Below are 24279 nucleotides of genomic sequence, written 5' to 3' on the forward strand. Positions count from 1 at the left end.
GCTCTCTGGTCTACGCTTCACATTTCAGAGGGCTCTTCTCGTAACTTGAATCTGGCCACAATGTCTTTCCTGAAACTCTGTATGGGTTTCCATTGCTCCTAAGGTGTAGACCCAGATTCCTTCCAAGGTTCTACATGATCTGGCTCTGCCATTTCTTTGGCTTTTTCTTGCATTTTTCTCGCCTCACTTTCTTCCCTGGGTTCCTCAAGCTACACTTCCACTTGCCTCAGGATTTTTTGATATCCTACTTCTGAAGTATTTTTCTTCCTGTCTCTTTTGCTGAATTAACCTTCAATTCTCCCTGCAGCTCCCAACTTGCATAGTTCCTTTGCATCGACTGCCATGATTTTTTAGAACAGATGAGGTTTCTATGCCGTACAGCTGGCTCTCTGCCAGTGCATAGAACCGCGCTGGTCCCTAAAGCCACTGCACAACTGTTGGATGAACTACTGTTTCATTCTACTCTTGATCACCAGCTTTGGAGGTTGATGCTCAGATCCTCCAATCATGCTCCTACTTTTTGGTTAGAAGGGGGAAGAAGTTCCCCTCTCGGTCATCAAGTGAAGAGAGCTCCAGTGGAGTTCAGCACTTCTAGCCCTATTTTGCACCTAGGGTTAGGGAACCTTCTAGGGTTTTCCCTGCTACCTTGGGCCCTCGTTGGGTCTTGCAATCTGTTCACAGTGGAGCCCTGCAAGTGCTCCTAACACAATGCAGATTTCCTGGGCCACCATAATGTTGGAGAAAAGCTCAGGGAGTTGGCCCCACCTGGGAAGCAGGGACAAGTCTGATACCAGCTGCTGGTTCATTATTTTCCTTCCCTGCTTTCTCTAGATGGGTATAAAGTATCCACGAGGCAGGCGGTGCCTCTCTGTGTCTTTCCCTTGCACCACCAATGCCCGAGTCTCCCTTCAGGCAGGTGGGAGACTTGGAGGTCACCAGAACAATAGGCCACATATGTTCCCCATGTTGCTCTGTATCCCCACCTTGGATCTGCTGGCTGGTGAGGTTCTCAGAGGACTGTGCTGGCTGCCAAATTCTCTTTTATGGCAAATCCCCTACACCTTTTGTAAGATCTAACCTGATTTATTTTTTCTCTTTAGAGCACTTACCTTCTTGTACATAAATATTGGGCAGTGGAATTGGAGCTTGTGTTCCGCGCACAGAAGCAGTGATAGCTACGGCAGCAGGTTTATTTTTAAATAAAAATTGGAAAGTTATGAGGCTCCTGAGGTCTTCTGCATTTTTATTTTTCATTCAACAGGAAAAAAAAAAGTAAGGGGGAAAAAAAAAGAATGGGAGAAAATATAGCTCGTGTTTCTGCTTCCATTTTTCATGGCTCCCTGTTTCCATCTCCTTTTTCTGCTTCCCTTTCCTGGCATTTGGCATTCTGTAAAGAAAGGAAAGGAGTGATTACTTCTAAGAAGGGAGTGGGGGACCTGTTCAAGCCCAGCATTAGGCATGCAGCCCCTGAGCAAGTCGCATGCATGGTAAAATATTACCTTAATAACAGACTCACAGAGAGCTATGTGTAAATGGTAACAGCTGCTTTGTGATGACCGTGTTATAAATGATTGCAGCCCTGATCATTAATAATGCATTCGAACAATAACAACTTGATTCGAAGGAAGAAGTACGGCCTTTCATTTTTTCCTGGCATGCCAATTCACTCTTGCTGTTGTTTGAAGTGACTGGGCCCCAGGATCGAAGGCTCACACTGGGCCTTCAGAAACAGGAAGTGTTTCTGCCCATGCCAACCCTCAGCCAGGCAGAACGGCTGCTGGTGCCCACTGAAGAACTTTTCCTATGCCCTGTGTCCATTTTTTTAGCTAACTTGCACCCTTGAAACCTCTGCTCTTCCCTGGGACCTGAAGAATCAGAAACCTGCCACTCTGTTGGTGATTGGAGGGTTGCTCCCCATGGGATCTCTGCATCCTGGAAATTTTCCAGGAGCTGCGTGTGGATGACTCAAGAGTCATTACTTTTCTTTAACCTGTATGAGGCTACAGTTCTGCTTAAAGGGTGAAGTTCCAACGCTTTAGGTTGCGGTATAAGAAATCTGCACAGTCCAGCCTTGTTATGGTTTGGATATGAGGTATCCCTCCGAAGGCTCCAGTGTCCATGTAGGAATGTTCAGAGGTGAAATGATTGGATTCTGAGAGCTAGTTTGAATGGCCTGACTGGGTGGTGACTGGAAACAGGTGGGGTGTGGCTGGAGGAGGTGAGTCCTGGGGGCGTGCTGTGGAAGGGTTCATCCTCCCTCTGACTCCTTCCCACCTCTCTCTGCTTCCTGGCCACCAGGAGGGGACAGTGCTCCTCTGCCATTCCCTTTCCCAATGTTGTTCTTCCTCACCTGGGGCCCACACCACTGACCTGGGCTGACCATGAGCTAAAACTCTGAAATGATTAGTCAAGAATAAACTTTCTCTCCTTGAAGTTGTCCTTGTCAGGTATTTTGGTCACTAGCTCATGAATATTGGCCCCAGACATTGGCTGTTTCTTTAGTTCTACCTTCAGAGCTCCTACTCATGCCTCAAAATCCTGGTCAAATACACCCCTTTACCCCCAGGGCGGAGGGCCACTGTGTCACCCTGTGATCTTCTCCATATTGTAACATTTTGTATCTGCCTCAACCAAAGCATTACCCATACCATACACTCTAATACTTTATTTATATATTGATTTTCTCCCTGGACTTTGAGCTTATTAAGGGCAGTAAATGTGTGCTAGCATTCTTTATATTTCATTATATCTTTATATTTCCTAGCACAGTGCTCAGAAATCATTAAATATTCAATAAGTGTTGAATGAGTAAGTGAAGAACTACACAATAAACACCTTTCTATTTTCTTATGCTTGATGATATGGTGACCCTGGATCCTGAACGGGCATCTGAGGCTGCTGTGAAGGCCGGTTCCTGGCCTCTGGTGTCCCCCTGGAAGCCCTGAGATCTTGAGTCATGTCATCCTGAAGGCACACAGCATGTTCCCGTGTCAATCGGAGCACAGCTCCCCGGCCTAGCCATGTCCTGTGCTGCTTAGAGGACAGTCCACCACTGCCGCCCCTCTGAAGTCAAAGGTTTCTCTGCTGCTTTGCCCCTGTCCATCTCCGTCTCTCCTCTAGTATCTACACTTCACAGTTTATTTCTACACTGAGGAGGACCCTGTATACCAAAGACCTGTGCCTTGGGGAGGTTACAGGTGTGCGTCCCGTGCCATTCAGTTCACTTGGCATGACTTCATATAAGGGATGAACGTTTATGGTTTTGTCTGGCTCCCCCTCTCCTTTACTCTTGCTTTCGACCTCTAATTCTGACTTCCCTTTGGTTTCCTTTACCATTGGGAAGGTAAGATCTTTTCTCTGTGGGCCCTAAAGTCAACTCCTCTACACAGCTATCCGAGCCCCACGGGGCTCCTTCTGCATGGAGTCTTCGGAACTGCAACCAGACCCTCCCTTCTCTGGGTGTAAAGACCCCAAGGTTAGTTCCCCGAAACCGACTCTGTTTTAACTACTTCTTCCTGCTCTAAAAGCTTTTTCTTGCTTTTTGCCTTTTATGACTACACTCTAAAACCACTCTCGCCTCTTCCTGTTCTAAAACTTCATCATCCTTTCTGAATCCATGTTTTCTCAAAAGTCCTAATTTTTTTTTTTACAACTCTGACCTCAGAGCATCACTTATTCCATCTGTTCTTCCTGGCCCTACCTTCCCTCGGAATGGCTGATCCGAGGACTCATTTTTCACATTCGTTTCTCTCCACAGAATATAATACAATGATTAGAAAATATTTGCACATTCGTAGGTTCAACGGATTTATTTCATTTATTTATAACCTGCTGCCTTCTTATAAAAAAGGATTTAAAACCATTTGCCAAGATGCAAACAATATGGCAAGAGAAATTAAAAATGAGCTTAAGAAAGATGAGACAAGAGGCAAAGAGTGTGAGGAGGCGACTGTGGAGAAGGTGAGCTTGCATGTGGACATCGTGGGTCACGGGTGCTACCTATGTGCTAGCGGTGGCCGTGAATTCCATTATAGGCTGCCGTGGTCAACGCAAGAGGGAAATGAGACCAGTGACAGCACTCAGTATCCAGGAGACAAAAATGAACCTAAATTGTTCATGAAAACTGCAACTTTTGTGGTAGCAACATTAGAGAAAAATTTCTGCTCTGAGTCTTGGGTCAGGTTCTCCTAATAGCACAGTCTCCACAGCATCCTTCCACTAAACACTGATGAGTGTTCTTTGTATATACATCCTTCTAAGAGAAATGTTTAGCAAATTTTAACTTCTTGCATATATTGAGAGGATATATTTAAGTTTACAATTAGTGTTTTTTTGTTTGTTTATTTGTTTGGTTTTGTTTTGGTACTGGGGATTGAACCCAGGGGTGCTTAACCCCTGAACCACATCCCCAGTCCTTTTTATTTTTTATTTTATTTTATTTTTTCATGTTTTTATTTTGAGGGTCTCACTAAGTCACCTAGGACCTTGCTAAGTTGCTGAGACTGGCTTGAACTTGTGATCCTCCTACCTCAGCCTCCCAAGCTGCTGGGATTACAGGTGTGTCCCACTGTACCTGGCACTTAGTGTTCTTGGGACTTCTTTGCAAGCAGAATTCTCAGGTATGTTGATGGTTCCAAAACCACATGAGAAGTGGTCCCTTCTCTCAGGGAACTTGCACTTTTATAGCATAACTATTCTCAGGTCTGAATGCACAAGGCAAATCCCCAAAACACATGCATACATCCTGGAAGTGTGGTTACCCTGGGCGGAGTTCTAGAGCCTGCATTTGAAACAAGCACCCTATGATTCTTATGCAGATGTTTCAGGTGAAACTATCACAATGGCAATTCTTAGCGAGGGTCATCGATCCACAGTACAGGGTGTTGTTGCTAGGAGGTGAATAAATGCCCCAAATGAAGGGTTACAGGAGCCTAAAGTGATAGAAATCCCTCCTGACAGGCACCTTGAGAGAAGGCGATAACATTTGAGCTAAGCTCTGAGACATGAGTGAGAGGAGATACAGGATGAACCAGGAGAACTTTCATGCAGAAGAAATACACTATGCCAAAACTCAGAGGTGGAAAGTGCAATGCTTGTTCAAAGAAAAGCAAAGAGATCAGATTGGCTGGAATGTAAAGTCTAGGTAAAGGAAATAGTAGGAGATAAGGCCAGAAAGGTAGGTTGGGAACAAATTATGGAGGACTTTGAATACTAGACTGATGAGTGTGAGCTCTGTACAGTAGGCAATGGAGAGCCATTGAAGGCTTTAGAGCTCCTGAATGGTGTGATCCAATAGTACTTGAGGAAGATTAATTTGGTTGTGGGATTGGAGGGTAGAAGACCATACAGAGTTCAGTACATAAAGGACCCTTATAAATGTTTGTTGAATAAAATGTTTGAAGAGAGCGAAAAGAGGCCATTGCAAAATCTAGGTGTAAGATGATAAGGGCCTTGGGAAGTAACAATAAGGAATAAAGAGCAAGGGAAGAATGCTTGTGACACTAATAAAGATGACATTATAGACCAAGGTGGCCCGCTGTGCAGGATGAAGGAAAGAAAGTCATTATTTGCTCTGAAGTTTGGAGCCTATGCTAGCAGGGAATTGTGGGTCACCTCCTTCCCAGAGGTCAGAGGGGGCCTTGGACCTGCCAGAAGTCAAGGAGTCATTGAATAGGAATGCAAATTGGAGCTTGCAAGAGAGATGGGGCTGGAGGGTGTGGTTTCTGTAGGAATTTGGGTTGTCACCTATCATGGAATACTTTGCATGTGATCTCTAGCAATGTCCACACTTCCGTGTTGGGAGAAGAAAAATAAGCTATCTCAGGAGAAACCAGAGTGAGCAGAATTTAGGATGGGGTCTGGAATTCAAGGAAGAGGAGCATTTAAAGAAGGAAGCCCCTGAGAACAGTGCTCTGGGCTGCAGACAAATGGGGGACACCTGCATTGAGCACACCACTGATTGGTGATCAAGTCCTCGCCATGACTTTGGAAGAGTAGTTTAAATGAGTGCAGTGACTCGGTAAGTGTACTCTGAAGGTCTACATGTTAAAGGTTTGTTTCCTAGGTTGGCACTATTGGGGTGTGCCCTTGAAGGGGATGGTAGGACCCTGGGCTCTTCCTCTTCCTGTCTTGTTTCTGTTTCCTGGGTCATGGGGAGAGTAATTTGCTCCACCACATGCTCCTGCCACCATGTGCTGCCTTGTTAGAGCCAAAAGCAATGGGGCTACTTGATCTTGGACTGCAATCTTCCAAAGCTGTAAGCCAAAAGTAACCTTTTTTCTATAAGTTAATTGCCTCAGGTACTTCATTATAGTGTTGGAAAGCTGACCAACAAAATGAGCATGTTGATTCAGTTCCCTTCTCAGGAGCCATATTAGACCAGGAGTCTTAATCTATACGCATTCTTTTGGAATTTTTCTTTTTCTTTTCTTTCTTTTTTGCCCTAACTCCACCTGTTCCTTCCATTGCAAGCTCCTGAGCTAGACCTGCCTGTTTCCTCCTCTTCTTCCATATGGCTGAGAAGGGCCCTTAAGAGCTAATTGGCCTTTGATAAAACTTCAATGACCGTGAAATTCCATCACCCAAGTAATGGAAACATGCAGCCCAGAATCGGTTTCTTCTAGGCTGGCTGCCTGCTGTCCTTCTGGCCTGATTCCCTTTACATTCATGCCCTGAGTTCAATGCCAATTTAAGCAGCTTGTTTTATGTTTGAGAGTTGTCTCTGTAGTTATTCTTCTATATTTATCAGGACTATTCAGTTGCAAGTAACAGAAACTCAATTTGAATTATCTTTTTCAAAAAGGGACTGTTTCAGCACATGTAACTGGGAAATTCTGCTACCATTGCACTGAGGGACTCAGATGATGCCACCGAGATTCTTTCTCTCCACCTGCACACTTCCTGTATCTCTGTTAGCTTCATTGTTTCCTTCTGCAGAGAGACTTTCTCCAAGTGTCAAAAAATTTTCACATCTGCAGCTTCCCTCAATGATACCCAAAGAAGGGGGAAAACAAAATCCCAGGGAAGATTCTGATTGGCCAGTCATGGTCCTATGTCCATTCTCATACAATCACTATGGCCAAGGGCATGGGGAAAGTGTTTAGCTGGACCTGAACAGCATGTTTCCTGCTCCTACCAGGGATGATTGACATCTCATTAGAAGTGCATGATTGACATGGCAAAGAAACAGTTCTCTTAGGAAAGGAGAAATGAGGGTAGGTGATAGTGGCAGGGGTCAGTTTGAAGTATCCAGTTGTACTCCATCCACTTGGTCAACAGCCTCTCTGTCTCTCTAGACAGACTATACCTGTAGCTCTCACTCACATTTTCATCTCTGCCCCAAATTAGTGAGCCGAGAACTGAGCTCCAAGGTTTCCTCTCTTCTCTGGGTTCACTCTGTGACAGCCGTCACCCACCTGTACAGGTGTCTCCTGATTTCCAGAGGCCCCAGGCTTGGTGGGCAGGGGAGACTTAGATCAGGGCAGTGATGAGTTGGTTGAGGTGTGTGGGAGGAGAGGAAGAGCCAGCCCGGGCTGCTGAGCCAGGTGAGATGAAGGTGCATTGAGGCAGGAGCCCCAGGGCAGATTGCCCACTTGCTGCCTGAATCTGGCAGGAGGACTGGGTGCTTTCCAGGTGCCTGTGTTGACTTGCTTTGTGACCCTAGGCTACACACTTAATTGCTCAGGGCTGCTTCCCCTCACTCTCATCTGGCAAGCAGGAATAATGACATGACTGAGCTGGCAGAAACTGTCTTTTGAAAGGAAATGTTGATTTGAAACTTGGTGCTATGGAAAATGGCTCCTCATCCCTGCTAGAGCCCTAGAGCCTCCTGGGCCTGTGCCCTCTAACCCGCATGGCAGGGAGCAAGACTGAAGATATGTGATTTAAGATTTTTCGATTTTGACCTCCTGAATCATTGTGCTCCTACAACTGAGCTGGAAGTGAAGGACCTTCTCATGGTAATGACTGAGAGTGGGTGTGTGGTTTCCAAGGTGCTTACAAACACGTGCTTTCAGAGCTGGGGTTTCTCGTGCCACAGAGGCTCCGGGTGTGGTACAGGAGTTTTGGAGTTGGCAGATTTCTATAACCCCTATTCCTCCTAGTCCCCTTCTCTCTGGGTTCAGCACCAGAACAACTATATCATGCTATATCATGCTTACAGCACAGAACATCCAGAATCAGGGAGATCCAGAATCAGGTGGGAACATAGTCAAGTCAATGGAACACTTTCCTGCAAATCAAGACATGCATCAATCTTTACATTCCGTCAGAGCTAGAAACATGGTTATCAAACTTTGTTGTCCTGTACCAAGAGTGGTAGGAAAAACAAATATTTTAGGACACCTCCAGAGAATATGAGTCAGTAGGTCTGCTGATGGGTTTTGCATCTTCAGTTGGCTGCTCAGGAAATTCTGTGTGAAGACTGTGTGTGATAGGAACACACATCTTTATCTGCTCTGCATATTGAGGGTCTAGGCAAGAATACGTTAGAAGGAAGGAATCTTAATCTTATGATCTAAGATTAAGGGGAAAACTTCCCAACAAAAGCAATCCAATCAGCTGGGTGGATTTAGAGTCCAGTTTTCTGAGCTTCATATTTAAGGCATCCATGATCCACGTGGGTTTAACTAGAGGATACTCAGTATTTTTAATGTACCCTTGGAGCACCCTCTTCTCTCTGCTCATGCAGTTGCTTCCCTGGGGAATATGAATGTTTCCTCTCTCCTGCAAAAATGTCTCTCTCCTTCCAAACCTCCTCTTGCATGAAGCCTTTTAGGACTACACCAGAAAACCAGAGTTATTTGTCAGGAGAGCTGTGGAAGAAACATGCTGAAGGCGAAGGGCGTACTTTCTGGGTACCTTTCTCCAGCATGTTACCCTTTCTTGAAATGTGCAATGGCATCTCAACAGGACAGAAGTTATGGATGTGACCCAGTGCCTGGAAGGAGACCAGGAAAGAAGGTCCAGTGAGACTGGAAGCCCAGTGGTAGGAAGCCTTCTCTCTGCCCCGCGGTCAACCCCCACCCACCTCCGTCCCTCTGAATTAGAATCTCATGGCACCTCTGAACTGTGGCAGTCAGTTGCTGGTCCAGTCAAACCCCACCGGGGGGAGAGCAGATACAGCCCCTTCTTCCCGGGCTCTCCCACCACCCCACTTCTCCCCCACACAGGCCTTCACGCTGGCCTTTTGTCAGCAGGATGAATGGGCACTGGTGATCAAGGATGGCAGGGCCCACCCAGCCTGGAGGAACTCCGTGCAGTTTCTCCGGTGCTGGGGAGCTGCGAGGAGGGAGCGAGGAGCTGAGTTCTCTCATCCCAGAGCTGTCAGCCTGACCAGAACAGGCATTCATTTTCAGAATAAATAATCAACTCAAAAAATGTACCAAATTCATTTTCAAATTGGCTTGTCAGACGCACATTTGCCCAGGACAAGTCGGTTGAATAAAATGTATCTTGGGGAGCAAGGTGAGCCAGCCTGTCTCATTCCCTTAGGGACATCTTGTAAATAAGGGCCATTCTTGAGGCCGGAAACAGAGAATTCCCCAGCACAGATTGAATTCTGGCTTTGTCTTAATGAACGTCAATATTTATTACCAAAGGCGTTGTGCTCCTCGGAGTGATAGAGCATTTCCCCATCTCAGCTTGATCCTGTTGCCTTCCCAGGTACCAAATGCTATGTAATTGCTGCTCATAAAAGTGGCAGACAGTATTGCCAGGGAAACTCACTCCTGGCTGTAAATCTTCATAATCAAAGCCAACAGAGCTTTGCTTCTGGTTTGGACAGTGTGCCCCTGAGGGCAGGGCCCACTCAGATCTTCTGGTTGTCCTTCTTTGGTAGGGAGACTCCCAAACACCTTTTAGCCAGGAAAGGGCTCCTTCTGGGACTCAGAGTCAGGCTCAGTCAGCAAAGTTTGGAAAGGCTGAGAGGTGACTGAGGTTAGAGCCCCCACAACCCAGAGCTGAGAGAGTCAATCGCTCATCAAAAATTTCCAAAGATCCCTTGTGGTCATCCAGTTCAATCTTCTCACTCAGCAAATATGGATAGTGAGACTCAGATAGAGGAGGGCTTTGTCAAGGTCACACAGCTCCCAGACCAGTGCTCTTCTTATTTGGCCACCTCACCTCCTGGGGATTGAATGGTGAGCTCAAAAGAACTCCCTGAGCTGATTGCTGGCTGTGAAAGTTGGTGGCTCCCAGTTGGAGATTTTCCTGGACTCCTGGGCTCCTCCTGCCAACAATCCTGGCTTCCTGGAATTGGTCCAGACAGGTTGCTTTCCCTAGCTGTGGTGAACCTATGACTTCCCTGGCCTTTCCTGGGGAAAATCTCTGGAAACCAACTCTGAAATCTGCCCCCAGCAAAACATTCCCGGGTGCAGCAATACAAGCTGAAGAATTTGTACAAGGAAAGGGAGATTATCTCCAGCTTTTCCTCGGAGCAAATAATCCATTTGTTACTTGTCGGTCCTGAGCTCTGGGGTGCAGCTCTACAAGAGGGGGTTTAGAAGACCAAAGGAAAGCCTGAATGCCTGAACACAGGATACCAGGCTGGGATGGAGTTTGGCTTCCAGGCCAGCTTCCTTTCCTCCTGCCAACTTGCTAAGGACAGAGATGGCCCCGGGGCAGAGACACAAAATGGGTTTTGGAGAGTGATGTCATGTGGTTCTTAGACACCAGATCGCTCTGCAGAAACTGCCTGGCTGTTGTTATGGGAGTTAAGTTGGAGAGAATTATAACTTTTGACAATGGACATCTCATCTTGCACAGATGCGTCCTTTATAGAATCTGCCAGCAAGATTACAGTGGCATCAGAGTGTAATGGGGAGAGGAGTCAATAATTCTGGGGTTATTGATTGTAACTAGACCCATTCTTCTTTTTTAATTTATATTTTATTCACTTTTTTCAACCTGTTTTTTTAAAACCCATCCTGACAAAAGCCCCTGCTAGATCAAATGCAGTTGATTACATTTTAAAAAATGATAGGAGTAATTTGCTGCCCTTAGGAGAGTCTGGGACAAGGCAGTATGTGGTGAGAGGGAGAGGGAAATGTATGTATGGATCAAGGGGTGGAAGAGGTGGAAAGGAAATGGAAGACAAGGTGCATGGGAGGGCACAAAGCAAAGCAGGGGTGCCCTGCGAGAACCCCCCTGGCTGACCCTGAAGCAAAGCCTCCTCTCCCGGAGGACAAGGTCTGAGAAGACTCCATCAGAGATTCAGGCTTCCCCTTGTTTGTCACTACCCTGGGTCTTGGTGCATCTTGGAGGATGTATTCTCATCCCTCAAATTCTACTTCTTCCAGATCTTTCCAGATAAGACAAATGGAGATTCCAGGTGAACTAGGGAAAGTGGAATGTGTACACATACATACACATTAGTATACTCAAGTGTGTGCCCACATAGAATATCTTCATTTTGGGATGTTTATGCAGTTAACTTGACATGCATTTTTAACTGCTAGATTGGTATATGGGGTGAATCAATAGCTTGTAAACTCTTAAAATTTGATTACTTTTTTCTCTTTTTGGTACTGGAGATTGAACCCAAGAGCACTTAACCACCGAACCACATCCCTAGTCCTTTTTTTTTTTTAAATTTTTTAAATTTTGAGACAGAGTCTCCCAAAGTTGCTTAGGGCCTTTGAACCTGTGCTCCTCCTGTCTCAGCCTCGTGAGCCTCTGGGATTACAGGTGTGTACCACTCTGCCCAGCTTGACTATATTTTTTTATGCTCCCAGTATCCCTTTTGTCTCTAATCCACTAGGATAAAACCACTAGGTAGTGTAAGGGATCCCACGGAAACCATGCTGGACACGGGAAATCACATAGGGAGTTTATTAAGCAAACAGAGTGTCTCCCTGCAGGGTAAGAGAGAAAATGAGAGGAAAAGAAAGGGAACGAGAAAGGGCATGCGCTAGAGAGAGTGTGAAAGCCAGGAGGATAGAGAAAGTGAGGAGGAGAGACAGAAGGATGAGAAAAGATGGCGAGGTAGCTACAGTAAAGCAGTTGAATTCCGCCAGGCTAACAGGGGACCAATAACGGAGAAGGATACTTGCAAGCTGACTGATGAACCAATAGCTAGCTAGGATGTTCACAGATTGACAAGTGGTTGGGAGGTGGGGAAAATGGCTGCACCGGAAAGGTCGGGGGAGCAGCTTTGTACATTACAGTGAGTTAAACGATCATTTGCACATTATTCTCCTTATGAAGAAGTGACCAGGGACTTCTCTAGGCACTCTTTCAAAATCTGATTCAGTTTCAAAATTGTCCTATGCCTGCTTTCCATTTGTTTTACTTCCCGTCAATGAGAACCCCCAGACTCTATTTTCCATTATTATTGATCCTAAATTAGGTCATGGCCTGTCCAAGTTCAGAGGGAAAGGGAGCTGAGAGATCACCATGTTGGAATCTCTCATTTTCCAGAGGAGGAAACTAGTCCCAGGAAGATTAAAATAACCTTCCCCGAGGGCAACAATCGGTTCTGGTGAAAATCCGCAGCACTGCAGTGCAGTTTTTTAATGTAAAATGGTTTTCTTCTGCTTGCTTGGCTTTGTCCCTTGGGTGATTGCAGGGCCTGCTCACCTCTTTCTCCATGGACACTCCCACCTTTCTTCCTGGGCTTGCTGAGCTGCGTTATAGAAAGTTATTCCTCCTTTTCTCTGCTTGGTTCTAGATGGACCTGAAAGCAGCAAGTGCTCAAAGAAGCCATGAGAAGCAGATGGAGTTCAAAGGAGCTGCCTGGTCATTGGCTCACGTTTGTGGACCTGCATCACTTTCTTCCAGGTCAGGCTGGTGCTGACACTGTGGGGTCAGGTTCTAAGCTCAGCTGAAGAGAGGAAGTAAACCTTTCTTTTATTATGCTTTTCTGGGCAGGCAAAAATATTTCAAATGAATTCTGGATCACACATCCACATGTAGGATGTGAAGGGGATTTGGGAACAAATGAGAAAGGGAAAGGGGAATGCTGATTTTTCATGCTAAGGCTTGAGGTTCTATCAGACCGAGGGGATGCACAAAGACGACCTTGAATTTTAGACTAACCTTGACCTTGACCTTGACCTCTTATCTGTTCCCTCCAGCAGCCCCTACTGTCAACTGCTCTGGCCTTTAGCCAAAGCCTTACCCTGTCCTCTTTCTCTATCCCGTCCTCTCTGAGATGATGACATTTGCTTTGATGAAACATCCTTGCCTCTGAGCCAGAAGCCTTGGGTCTGGTCCTAAGACTTGGTAGCAGTATGACTTTGGACAAGTCACTTTCTCAAAAATCTCAGTTGTTTTATTTATAAAAGAGGGATAGTGATGATATGTGTTCTTCCTACCATTCCTCTTAATACTGATAGTTTGTCTAATAACATGGCATAAATAGGAATGTACCACATTCATACAAGAGGCTTTTTTAAAAAAGAAAATTTATTTATGTTAGAACAACTTTAGATTTACAGGAGCATCGCGAAGGTAGTTCACAGGATTCTTCTACACCTGGCACTTCTGTTGTTAACATCTCATGTTGGCAGGGTGCATTCATTACAATTAATGAGCCAATATTGACAGATTATTATTAAGAAGGCTATGGTTTATTTAGATTTCCTTACTTTGCACCGAATGTCCTTTTCCTGTTCCAGGATTCACTTCAGGACAACATGTGACTATTAGATGTCATGTCTCCCTCGGCCACTCTTAGTTATGATTATTTCTCAAACTTCCCTTGCTTTTGGTGACCTTTTCAGTCCTGTGGAGTATGGTCAGGCATTTTGTGGAATGACCCTGCAATGTGATGTACCTGATGTCTCTCTCGAAGCTAGATTGTGCTTAATGGGATTGGGGAAGGAGACTACGTAAAAAAAAAAAAAAGTTAGTTCTATCACGTGATATCAAGTATACATTCCTTAAGAGTCATTGGCTAAATGTATTGATGACATTTTAGACTTGTACTTTGTTATTAAGAAAGGTCAGTGACCCCTGTTTTAGATGGCCACTGGTTTTTGAGTCACTGGGTCCCTTCCTGGCCCTGAAGTAAGAGTCTTTGGGATGCTTTACCCGAAATACAAGAGGCTCTTTCCTTCCCTCACCTGAGTCTGACACTAATGAGCTGTTAACAACATGACCATTATCTATGCAAATGAAGGGAGCTGGGCTGGGGTGGGAGGTGCCTGCAGTGGCAGCCAGCTCCCTTCAAGTGCTAAGTAATAAATCATGTTGCTGTGGTCATTAACCATCTCATCTGAGGTGCCCCAGGAACTGACCCCCATGGGACCCTGGTTTCCTGGTTTAGTTAAATCAACAGCCCATTTCTCAGGAGACTCTAGGGAGGTGCAGTTTAATTCAGCTCAGATCTATAATAGGGGGCAGTGTACCCAGGGGCTAGAGGGAGGAGTTGAACTCTCCATTTGGCTTCTGATTGCTGTGTGTTCTTGAGCCAGTTTCTCACCCTCTCTGGGTCTCATCTTCTCTTCTGGACACTTACAAATAATGACTCTTGTGAGATCACCTTTTCCCTGCTCAAGTCATGGTCAGGAGAAAGGTGGAATGGACATGTGCTCTTATCTGAGCCGTCCTGCCATGACGTGTTAGTGCATCCCTTGTGGAACAGGGTAATCTACTGATATTTGGGTTCCAGGAAAGCCGGGAGAGAGGTAAAGACAGAGGTTCAGAAGAGCAGGCAGGCTGGGGGGTGGGAAAGCATGACGTGGCCACACGCAGCCGGGTCTCACCCCTTTGTAAGAAGAGGTGGTGGAGTTTCCCAGGTGCACAGAGCGTGGGAGAAGGGAACTTCTTACGCTAAAGAACACTCTAGGCGTCCCCCATAGAAGCTGTTTCCTTTTCAAAATAAGGGTGGAACTGGAGAGCCTCTTGCAGTTACCAAGTTACCAAGGCAAGAGACACATGTACCTTTCTCTCTCTCCCTCTCTTTTTTGTACCAAGGATTGAACTCAGGGGCACACGACCACTGAGCCACATTCCCAGCCCTATTTTTGTGTTTTATTTAGAGACAGGTTCTCACTGATTTCAGATTTTTTTTTTTTTTTTTTTTTTTTTTTGCGGTGCTGAGTTCTCACAGAGTTGCATAGCGCCTTGCTATCGCTGAGGCTGGCTTTGAACCCTCAATCCTCCTGCCTCTGCCTCCTGAGCTGCTAGGATTTTTTCTCTCTTATACTAACCTGGGGTCTCAGGCCTCATTTGCCTACCACTACCAAATGGCTCTCCTCCGTTGCCGTCTATGTGCAGATTGTCAGGAGGAAGCACCAGCTGAGAATGCCTGTCACTCCCCGTGCACCAACTTCACAACACTGGGCGGAGCGTGAGGTTCTAATGAGTCAGAACTCTCCCCACTGCCTTCTGAAGCAATGGGGAACTAGAGGAATCAGGGAGGGCTCCAGGTATCAGTGTAGTGAGTGGTAAATGTAGAAAGGAATGTAAGTCTTGCTTCTGGGAACAACACAGCCACCTGCTCCCTTCTGAACTGTAATTTCCTGGTCCCAGGAGGAGCTGGCCTGCCCCGCTGGGCTCAGCAGAAGAAGACCAGGATGCTGTGGGCCATGTGCAGGTAGAGGAGAAAGAGGGAGAAATAGTGAGAGAGAGAAGGAGAGTGTGCCTGGCAGCTGGAGGCCAGGGTCTTACTAGCTCTGCATGTCCCTGGCTATAAGTCCCTGTGCAGGGAAGACACTAGGCCCCCACGGTCCCCACCTGGAGCATCCCACCCTAAACGACGCATTCCCTTAAACATGAGACTGTGATTTCCACTTGTCGACAGAATATGGCAGAAGTGAAGGGATATGGCAGAGGTGACTAAGGTTACAATGAGTTGATTTGGACTTAATAGAAAGGGAGTTTTCCTGAGTGAGCCTTCATCAGGTAAGACCTTTTAAAAGGACTGGGTCGGATCCCAGGGAGAGATTCCTCTTACTGTTTGACGAAGTGATCCACTATGAGCAAGCCCACGTGGTGAGGGAGCCTCCAGGATAGGTGGGCTGCCTCCAGCAGAGGCCAGTCAAGCACCCCAGTCACAAGGAAGTGAGTCTTGCCAACAACTGGACTGAACTTGAAGTGACTTCTTCGCCAGTTGATCCTCCTGCTGAGAAGGCAACCCAGCCTGGCCATAGCGTCAGGCAGTCTGAGCAGAGAGTTTGGGCTCACCTGCACCTGCTACCCACAGGAACGTGTGTGATAAACAAATGCATGTGGTTTAGATGACTCAGTTTCTGATAATTTGTTATGCCAGAACCGAAAATGAGTACGGTCCCCTTGGAGACAATTGAGAAGACAGGAGTAAATGGTGGAAAACCACTGGTGTTTCTGAGAAGGAAGCCATTTTACTTTTACAATCTAAGCATCGTGGGAAGAGGGAGAAAAGCTCATCCCTGCCCTTACATACAGCGAGAGTTCTTGTTGTCCTTGCCCTGACCACAGCTGCCTCAAGCTCTTTCATTATTTCTTTTCTTTTTATGGATTGAATTTTTTGAAAAGGAGAGAAACAAGAGTTGATTGGAAAGCAGAGGCAAGCCAGATTAGCATCTGTACCTCACATGGAGGTCACATCAATTCCCGTGGCTGATAGCCCTGACTTACCTGGCGCCGTGTCTTCTAGTTCTTTCTTCTGTTCCACAAGATGGCTAACTAGCTTTCCAGTAGAGCCTCCATCCCTACTTTTAAAATAAAAGCTTAATAACTGCTTTTGCATGTAGCCCAAAGAATTTTAATATGTGATAAATTTTTCCACAAACCTAAGTTATTCCCCTTCAAATTGTCCATCCCCCCCTATTTCTCTGCTGAAGCAACTATTGCAGGCTTTTCTCTGGTCTCTGTTCCTCTGCTCTTCCTGTGACTTTCCCTGTGGCTGATGATTCTGCAGAGGTCATGGCATGTCTGACCTTAGTCTTTCAACTAGCCTGCTTCCGTGTGGCAGGTGCCACATCTCTTTCATCTCTCCTGATTCCAGGCCAATGATTCTAATCCCCTACATTGTAGGACAGGCATTTTTTTGTCTCTTTTGGTTTTGTTTTCATCCCAAGATTAACCTTGCCCTGGGATAATTGATGGTGAGACTATCCATTACATCAGGGTAAACCTCAACTCACCCTCAAGGTTGTGTCTGTCTGCATAACCTCAAACATCAATACAATGGTTCCACAAGGCATTACCCAAGTTTATCTTCTTTAGGATTAATAGTGTCATATGTTGACATGAGCAGTTTAGTGTGGGTTGTGTTGTGCTAGATACAGTCCGATTCTTTCCTTATCCTCAAAGTCAGGGAAGGTCTACACTTTCCTTCTTCCTGTTTCCATAAGTGATTTTGGGGGAGCAGATCATTGGATAAGGCAACAGACACATGGGCACATGTCTCAAAAACTAGGCATCCTCTCTGAAATTCAGATTCAGAAAGAGAAAAATTTTCCAACCAAATATGTAGGACAATGGCTAGGATAAATTACTCTAAATGTATATCATTAATCAGGAAACTTGAAGGTTCAGTTTGAAATATCAGAATTTGGACTCATACATAGCTTCCAGGTCAATCTTTTTCGAGAATTTTAGTGAGTACTTGCCTTAGATTCACATCGGTAAAATGTTTCTTGTGATGATTTTCCCGTACAAAGGAGTACTCTTCCCCACAAGTTAAATTCTAGTCTCCAATGGACTCCCCATCTTCTATGGCAGGCTATTTGCTAGAGTGAAGAGAAACTTCTATTGGCTCTTGGAAGAATGAGCTCCAGTTCTGTCTATGCCTTAGACTACTCATGTTAGCTTAAGCAGTCACTCAGCCTTTCTAGAAACTGTTCAGTATGTAGAAAGAAGGGTGAGGTCAGGCGAATTCAATGGTGTCTCCTATGGCTTATGTTCCAGCCTTATTAGGAGTCAGTGGACAGACATGAATGGGACAGGAATACCACACAAACAACCCGTGATGGTTTATTCCAAGCTGTAAGGCAGTGGGAGTCAAAAGGCATTTGGGCCCGTCGTTCTGCTGATCCTTGTGGGGATCTGGCTGGGGACTGCCTCATGGTGCTCACTGCAATGTTGTAAAGGAAGGGACCTGCCTTTCCCACCTTTCTTCACCTTCTAGAATTCTCTGAACACTCTTTCTGGCTCACGGGGCCGTTCTGTCTGCTCCAGCCCTCCCCGCTGCAGGCCCTGCAGTGCGAGCTGGTGCTTCTTGCTCTCTCCCATGTTGCTCCCGAGGCAGTGACTTCCAACCTGGGAACAGGGCCACCTGCATCAGGGCCAGAGACTGGGGATCCCAGATGAACTGCTGTCCCTGTGCCACCTGCTTCCAACGGGAGAGAAATACTAAATCCAATGCTCCTGACAAGAGCGGGGTCCCCAGTGCCATAGGCCACACTGGCACAGGCTGCTTGCAAGGGCACATGCTCCCTACCTTCCTGTCCAGCTGTATTTGCCTGTACACATCATGTGGTGCCAGACAAGCTAGTTAGCAGCCACTTAGGGGATGATTAGATCCCTTGGTGTGTTTGTCTTAGAGTCTGTCAGGGACACTGGTAACAAATAGAGGGGTTTTCCACTCCCACCATATGGCTTAGCATCTATCCGGGTCGTTAAAAGAGAATGGCAATGGAAAGAAATAAGATGGGGGAACACTTAGGAGATATTTAATATTTCCTCCCATTCTCTAATTGCTGGATGTCCATAAAGAAGTTAGAAGTTGAAGGCCTACTATGTGTCAGGTTCTCCATTGCACCGTTCCTCATCAACCTACCCCCACTTGGTTTATAATACCTTCATTCATCCAAGTTCTGTTAGCTTCATCGCTTCATCTCCTACACCTCCTCTTTCCTCATGCTAACAGTTCATCATCTTGTAAATCTGGTTGTCTTCATATTATTCGAGTAATGATTTTCCTCTTACAGATAAGGAACGAAGCTCAGAGACACAGAACTCTTGCTGAGGTCACAGAGCAAGCAGCTAGTTAGATTCGTTTTTCTTCAGGGTCTATAGTATCATTGACTCAACAAACATTTGGGTTGGTAATAGCTGCTGGAGAAGAAGTCATGGTCTTTACTCAAGGACCCTGTAGTCCAGCAAGAGGGAGATATTAAAACAAACAAGCAAACAAACAAACAAAAAACAAGACAGAATACAATGGAAGAATCACATGGTTTCATGAGAGCACAGGGAAGAGACAGGCTACCTCCTGGGGGTTACATCACAGAGGAGGTGACTTTTGATTTGCATCTTGAAGGATGGGAAGAAGTTGGCTAATTAGACTAGAAGGGAAGGGGAATCATGGGAGAGGGACAAACACAAGACAGAGCATGCGAGTAGACTGTGGGCTCCTCTGCTGGCCATGGGCAGGGCATTGGGGACTCTGGGGAATCCTGCAGCAGGAACACCAGGGGAGGGGTCTTACTTAGCTCCATCCCAAAGCAATAGGGAGCTGCTGAAGCGTGAGCAGGAAAGAGACCCAACCGGGAATGAGCCTTAAAACACGAACTGGGGGGAGTGTGGAGTGGGTGGGGCTGTCCATGTGAGTATGGGTGAGTGTGAGAGTCAGCGTGGCCGTGAGTGGGTCTGTGTGAATCGTGCGAGTAGGTGCGGGTGAGCGTGTGTGTGCAGACACTAAAGTCATGGAATAGAGTTAAGAGGCTTTTCCGATTGATTCCAGAAAAAGTGGTAAGGACCTGGACAGAGGCAACAGCAGCGGGGGTGGTAAGGAGGCAACAGATGTGACGGATAATTGTGTTAGACAATGGACCAGACTCGGAGACAAATGAATTGTCGGGGGAGGTGAGGAAAGGGGAGGTGTCTGGGACAATAATGATGAGGTTTCTAGTTAAATACGTTGGGTGAATGATGGTGCCATTAACTCAGATAAAGAATGCGGGAGAACAATGAGGTCAGTTTTGGACATAGTCGAGGAGAGCAGGAGGGGTGCTGGGATGGATGCAGCTGTTTTTGAGCAAGGCAGGAGGGAGGGTGTTGTAGGGGCAGTGGTCAGAAAAGAAGGGTATCCCAGGACAGGGTCAGGACCCGTGCTAATATTCCTGGCCAGCGAGTTAAGGCTTGGGTTGGAGAGGCCCCAGCTCCATCTGCAAAGCGGGTCCTTGTTCCCAGTTCTCTTGTCATGTTGACACCCCTCTCTGCTTGTCATGAGTCAGGCGCTGACAGCCTCAATGGTGCTGGCGATTTATCAGTGAGTGGAAAAAGATAATTGACCATCATCTCACCTCACCTCGCCTTGCCTCGGCTGATAGAGAGAAATTTAACTGCTTCATTCCACTATAATTTCATATAATTCTCCATCTTTTTGTCCCTCGTTTTTACTTGGAAGTTTACAAAAGTGATTGATGATTTGCTATCAAATATAAAAAAAAGAAGCTAAAATATCATTGGACAGTTTAACAGCCTTTAAAATATAATGGTCTCTCTGGCTGGACATCCCCAATCACTGTAGAAGCCCAGAAGGTCAAGCTTTAATGAACTGGTGAGAATTAGAGAAGGAAAGTGAAAGTGATCAATGCTCAGGGCTGGCTCCACAGTCCACTGACCTTGAGGGAAGAAGAGACGTCATTATTTACGGAACCCCTCTGGGAATGTTCATGGGACTGTAATAAGCCACTGGAGAGGGTGGTTGGTGGGACTGATCATGGGCCGAGGGTCCTGGGTCACAGCAAATAGATGAGGCTACTACACTTACCTTGGTCTTTGTTTATACCCTCCTGACACCCCAGGATAGTTTTGAGGTCCTGCCCTTCATAAAAGAACTCCCTTCAACTACTCCCTCAGAGCAGACCTGCCATGGACTCAGATTCCCACCAGACAACTCAAATTCTCCCCTTGAGATCATTTTTGGTCCCTGGGACACTGAATTGTTTCCTGGCCTCTCTGTTGGAGGTGGAGACTATCTTTTTAACCTCATTTGTATATAAACCCCTGAACTTATCAGTGTGCATGACAAGAGGAGGGTTACTTATCTTCTATAAGTAACCAACAATATTATCGCGTCCCCTCTGGCCGCAGAGAGAGACACGACAAATGTCTGAAGCTTTGGAAGTTTATTGTGCACAGTTCCTCTCCTACGCTTCTCTTACCCCTAGCTTCTGCGCACTCCCAGCTTCCCTTCTCCCAGCTTCTTCCAGCTCCCGCGTACTCCCTGCTTCCAGCTTGGCTTCAACCTCCGCCTCCGCCTTCGCCGCTTCTTCCACTTCTTCCGTCCCCCCTCGCTCTCCCACCCACCAGGCTTATATACACTTCAACCAATCAGGGGAGAGTACACGAGATAAACGCGGACAGCTGCAGGCACAGGATGGGTACACGAGGGGGGCATGCTCTAGTCACATCGTTAAGTAGCCAATCATTGGAATTCGCTGGTTGTTTACTGTATAGCTGGCCGCTTTTGGCTCAGCGTCAGGCGCCATCTTGACCATGCCTAAGGCTGGGGGTCCCGGAAACCCCCACACAATATGTCATGCATTTTTTCAGGTACTAATCTATATACTCTCATGGGGCTCTTTCTCTAACACTTGAGGTAGTTATTATAATGCTCACATACAGATGAAGAGTATGAGGTTCAGAAGTTGTGGTGGGCAGCTGCTATAATGGTTTCCAATGATTCCTGCTTCCTGTTGTTCATGTTCTTGTGTAATCCCTTTCCCTGAAGAGTGGGCAAGACCTCGTGACCTTCTTCTACTAAACAGAATATGGCCAAGTGATGGGATGTCTTGTCTGAGGTTAGGTTATAAAAAGACTGCAACTTCCACCTCATTCTGTTGACTCATGTTAGTGGAAAGCCTCTGATATGGTGTGGGTTCATTCATGAAAAGGTCTGTATGGCAAGGAACTGAGGGAAGCCTTCAGTCAATAGCCTGGGCTGAAGGGAATGCTAGCAATGATCCATGAGTGAGCTGTCAAGCCTTGAGTGAGATGGCAACCCCAGTCAATGCACTGATTGCAGCTGGTAAGACCTTGAGCAGAAGACCTAGTCAGAGTGCATCTGGACTCCTCACCTACACATGTTGCTTTAAACCATCATGATCTGTTGTGCTTTGTTATTTGACAATAGATGAATGATTCAAAATGGTTCAATAAGTTATGAAGAACAGTCAGTTCATAAATTGCAGAGTCCAGATTCAAAGTTGGTACTGCTTGACTTTAAAGTATTATGAGCTTTTCATGATGTTATTTTTATTAAAAAAAAAAAAAAAAAGATTGGCATGAGTTTGTAGTTCCTGGAGATACCTGTTGGTTGGGCGGTGGGACCTTGAGATGTGCAGGGGCCAGGATCTGCTTGAGAAACTGTGAGCGCTATCTTTGCCTGGCTGGCAGGCCTTCTGGGAGAGCCGCAGTGTGGAGGCCTGTCCTGACCTTCCCCAGAAAGCTCTTTCCCATTAGACAGATTATACTTGAGAACATCTGCCCAAGAGCACTCCAGTTGATTTAAGAATCTTTGCTTTTAATTTTTGGTACCTTTCAGAGGGGAAGAGAAAAATAAGGTTAGTTTCCTGAAGTGTAATTGTTTTGGGCAGTTATTTATTAATGAAAAGAACAACATGTCAACAAGGCCCGGGTTTCGCTGTAGAACTAATGTTAGTCCAGGCGCAGGTTATAAGAAAGGTAAGCCCGCTGTCAGTCTGCATTTGTCCAGCTCCATGGTCACCCATTAATTACCTGTGCTCTGGGTCTTGGCTGGGGGACAGTCTTCACTCCCCATGCTCAGGGTTTCTGAGCTCCTTGGGGCAGAAGTGTCATCTCCGACACTGTCCCCATTAAGGAGTTTTATGCACCCTGGAGTTTTCACCAAGATCTTGAAGACTCACTCTCTACCTGAGCCCAAGGATGAGGAAGGGGAGGAAAGGGATCCTTTGTTGAAGATGTGGGGTGTAGAGTTTGACCTCCGTCATCATGGGGTTTTGTGAACATATTGTATTTGGAGTCACTGAGTTCCGGGAACTTGCTTTAAGTTTCCTCATATATAAAACAGGGAGCATCATGTCCATTCTTCAGAGAGTTGATAGAAGGAGCAAATCGAATGACATACATTGAAACTTGTATAATATAAAACATCCTACAAATTGTGTATGTGTCTGTGTGTGCGTTCCTCTGACTTTTATCAAGTTGGGGTTGATAAAACTCAGAGGAGTGAATCCAAGGAAATAAAGTGATTTATCTGATGAACCCACTTGACTAAATTGGAAAAGGTGTGTCAGAGGTGTTTTCAGCCACAGTGAACACAATTCTTGCTAATAGTAGTTTCAGCCCATGAAGACACCAATGATTCCTTAATTGGGTGACTCCACAGCTCTCTCTTGTCACCAAAGAGTTAGACACACTACCATCTTTGGAGTGTTGACTTTTCTCCTCATGCATACCACCCCATTATCATAGGATGGTTAACAGCTCCTCAGTCAAGGTAGGGGCTTCAGAAGCTGTTATCTGTCCATTTTATCTTGGAAGGCAAAAATTTCCCCAGGAACCTCTGAGCAGAATTACTCTCCTGTTCAAAACTGGTCACATGGCTCTTGTGTTGTATAGAGACATGAGAAAGTAAATGTATCTTTTGTTTGTTTTCCATCAAAATAGCAGAAAGGGAGCAAGAGTGAAGGGAGTTATACACAGCTAGTTAAAGGGCATTAGCTAATTCAAGGGCATCAGAAGCACATGGAAGAAGTTAGAGCAGGAAGGAAACTTGGAGATGATCTGATTTAACCAAAAAGAGATATGAGGCCCAGAGAAGTGAATTTGTAAATATGTATTCACAAAGTAAGTGGATAGTACCTACTTTACTTAGGGGGGGCATAAGTGGATTATTTCCATGTTTCACACGAATTATGAGGATTTGAGGAACACACACACACATTTACACATCCACACACATTTATACATACCTGCACATAGGCATACATACATCAATGCCTGGAAACAGGGTTTCAAGACATATCTGTTTCTTTCAAAATAGATGATTTCTTGGACTATAGAGGCAAATTAAATCACAGAGATGAAAGGGGTCATGATGAGAATTGGCTTCTTAGGCTTATATGTTTAGCAGCCAGAAAGATTTTGGGTGAGAAAACTTCTTAAGATCCAGAAAACTATGTATTCCTTTACTTCTCAGTTATAAAACATTAGCATAGTGCTGTAGGCTGCCAGGTGGCCAGGGCTGGGGGAGTTCATTGAGACTCAGCTGCAAATATTTGGTGAGTGCCCAGACCTTGCCTAGCACCAAGTCAGGTCCTGGGATAGGTAGATAATAAGTGTAATTCACTTCAATTCAACTTGACCCAACTAACATGTATTGAGTACTCTTGTTCCAGCCTTGATAAATATATAAAGATA

This window comes from Sciurus carolinensis, chromosome 11 (assembly GCF_902686445.1).
Source record: "Sciurus carolinensis chromosome 11, mSciCar1.2, whole genome shotgun sequence".
In the NCBI taxonomy this organism is placed as follows: domain Eukaryota; kingdom Metazoa; phylum Chordata; class Mammalia; order Rodentia; family Sciuridae; genus Sciurus; species Sciurus carolinensis.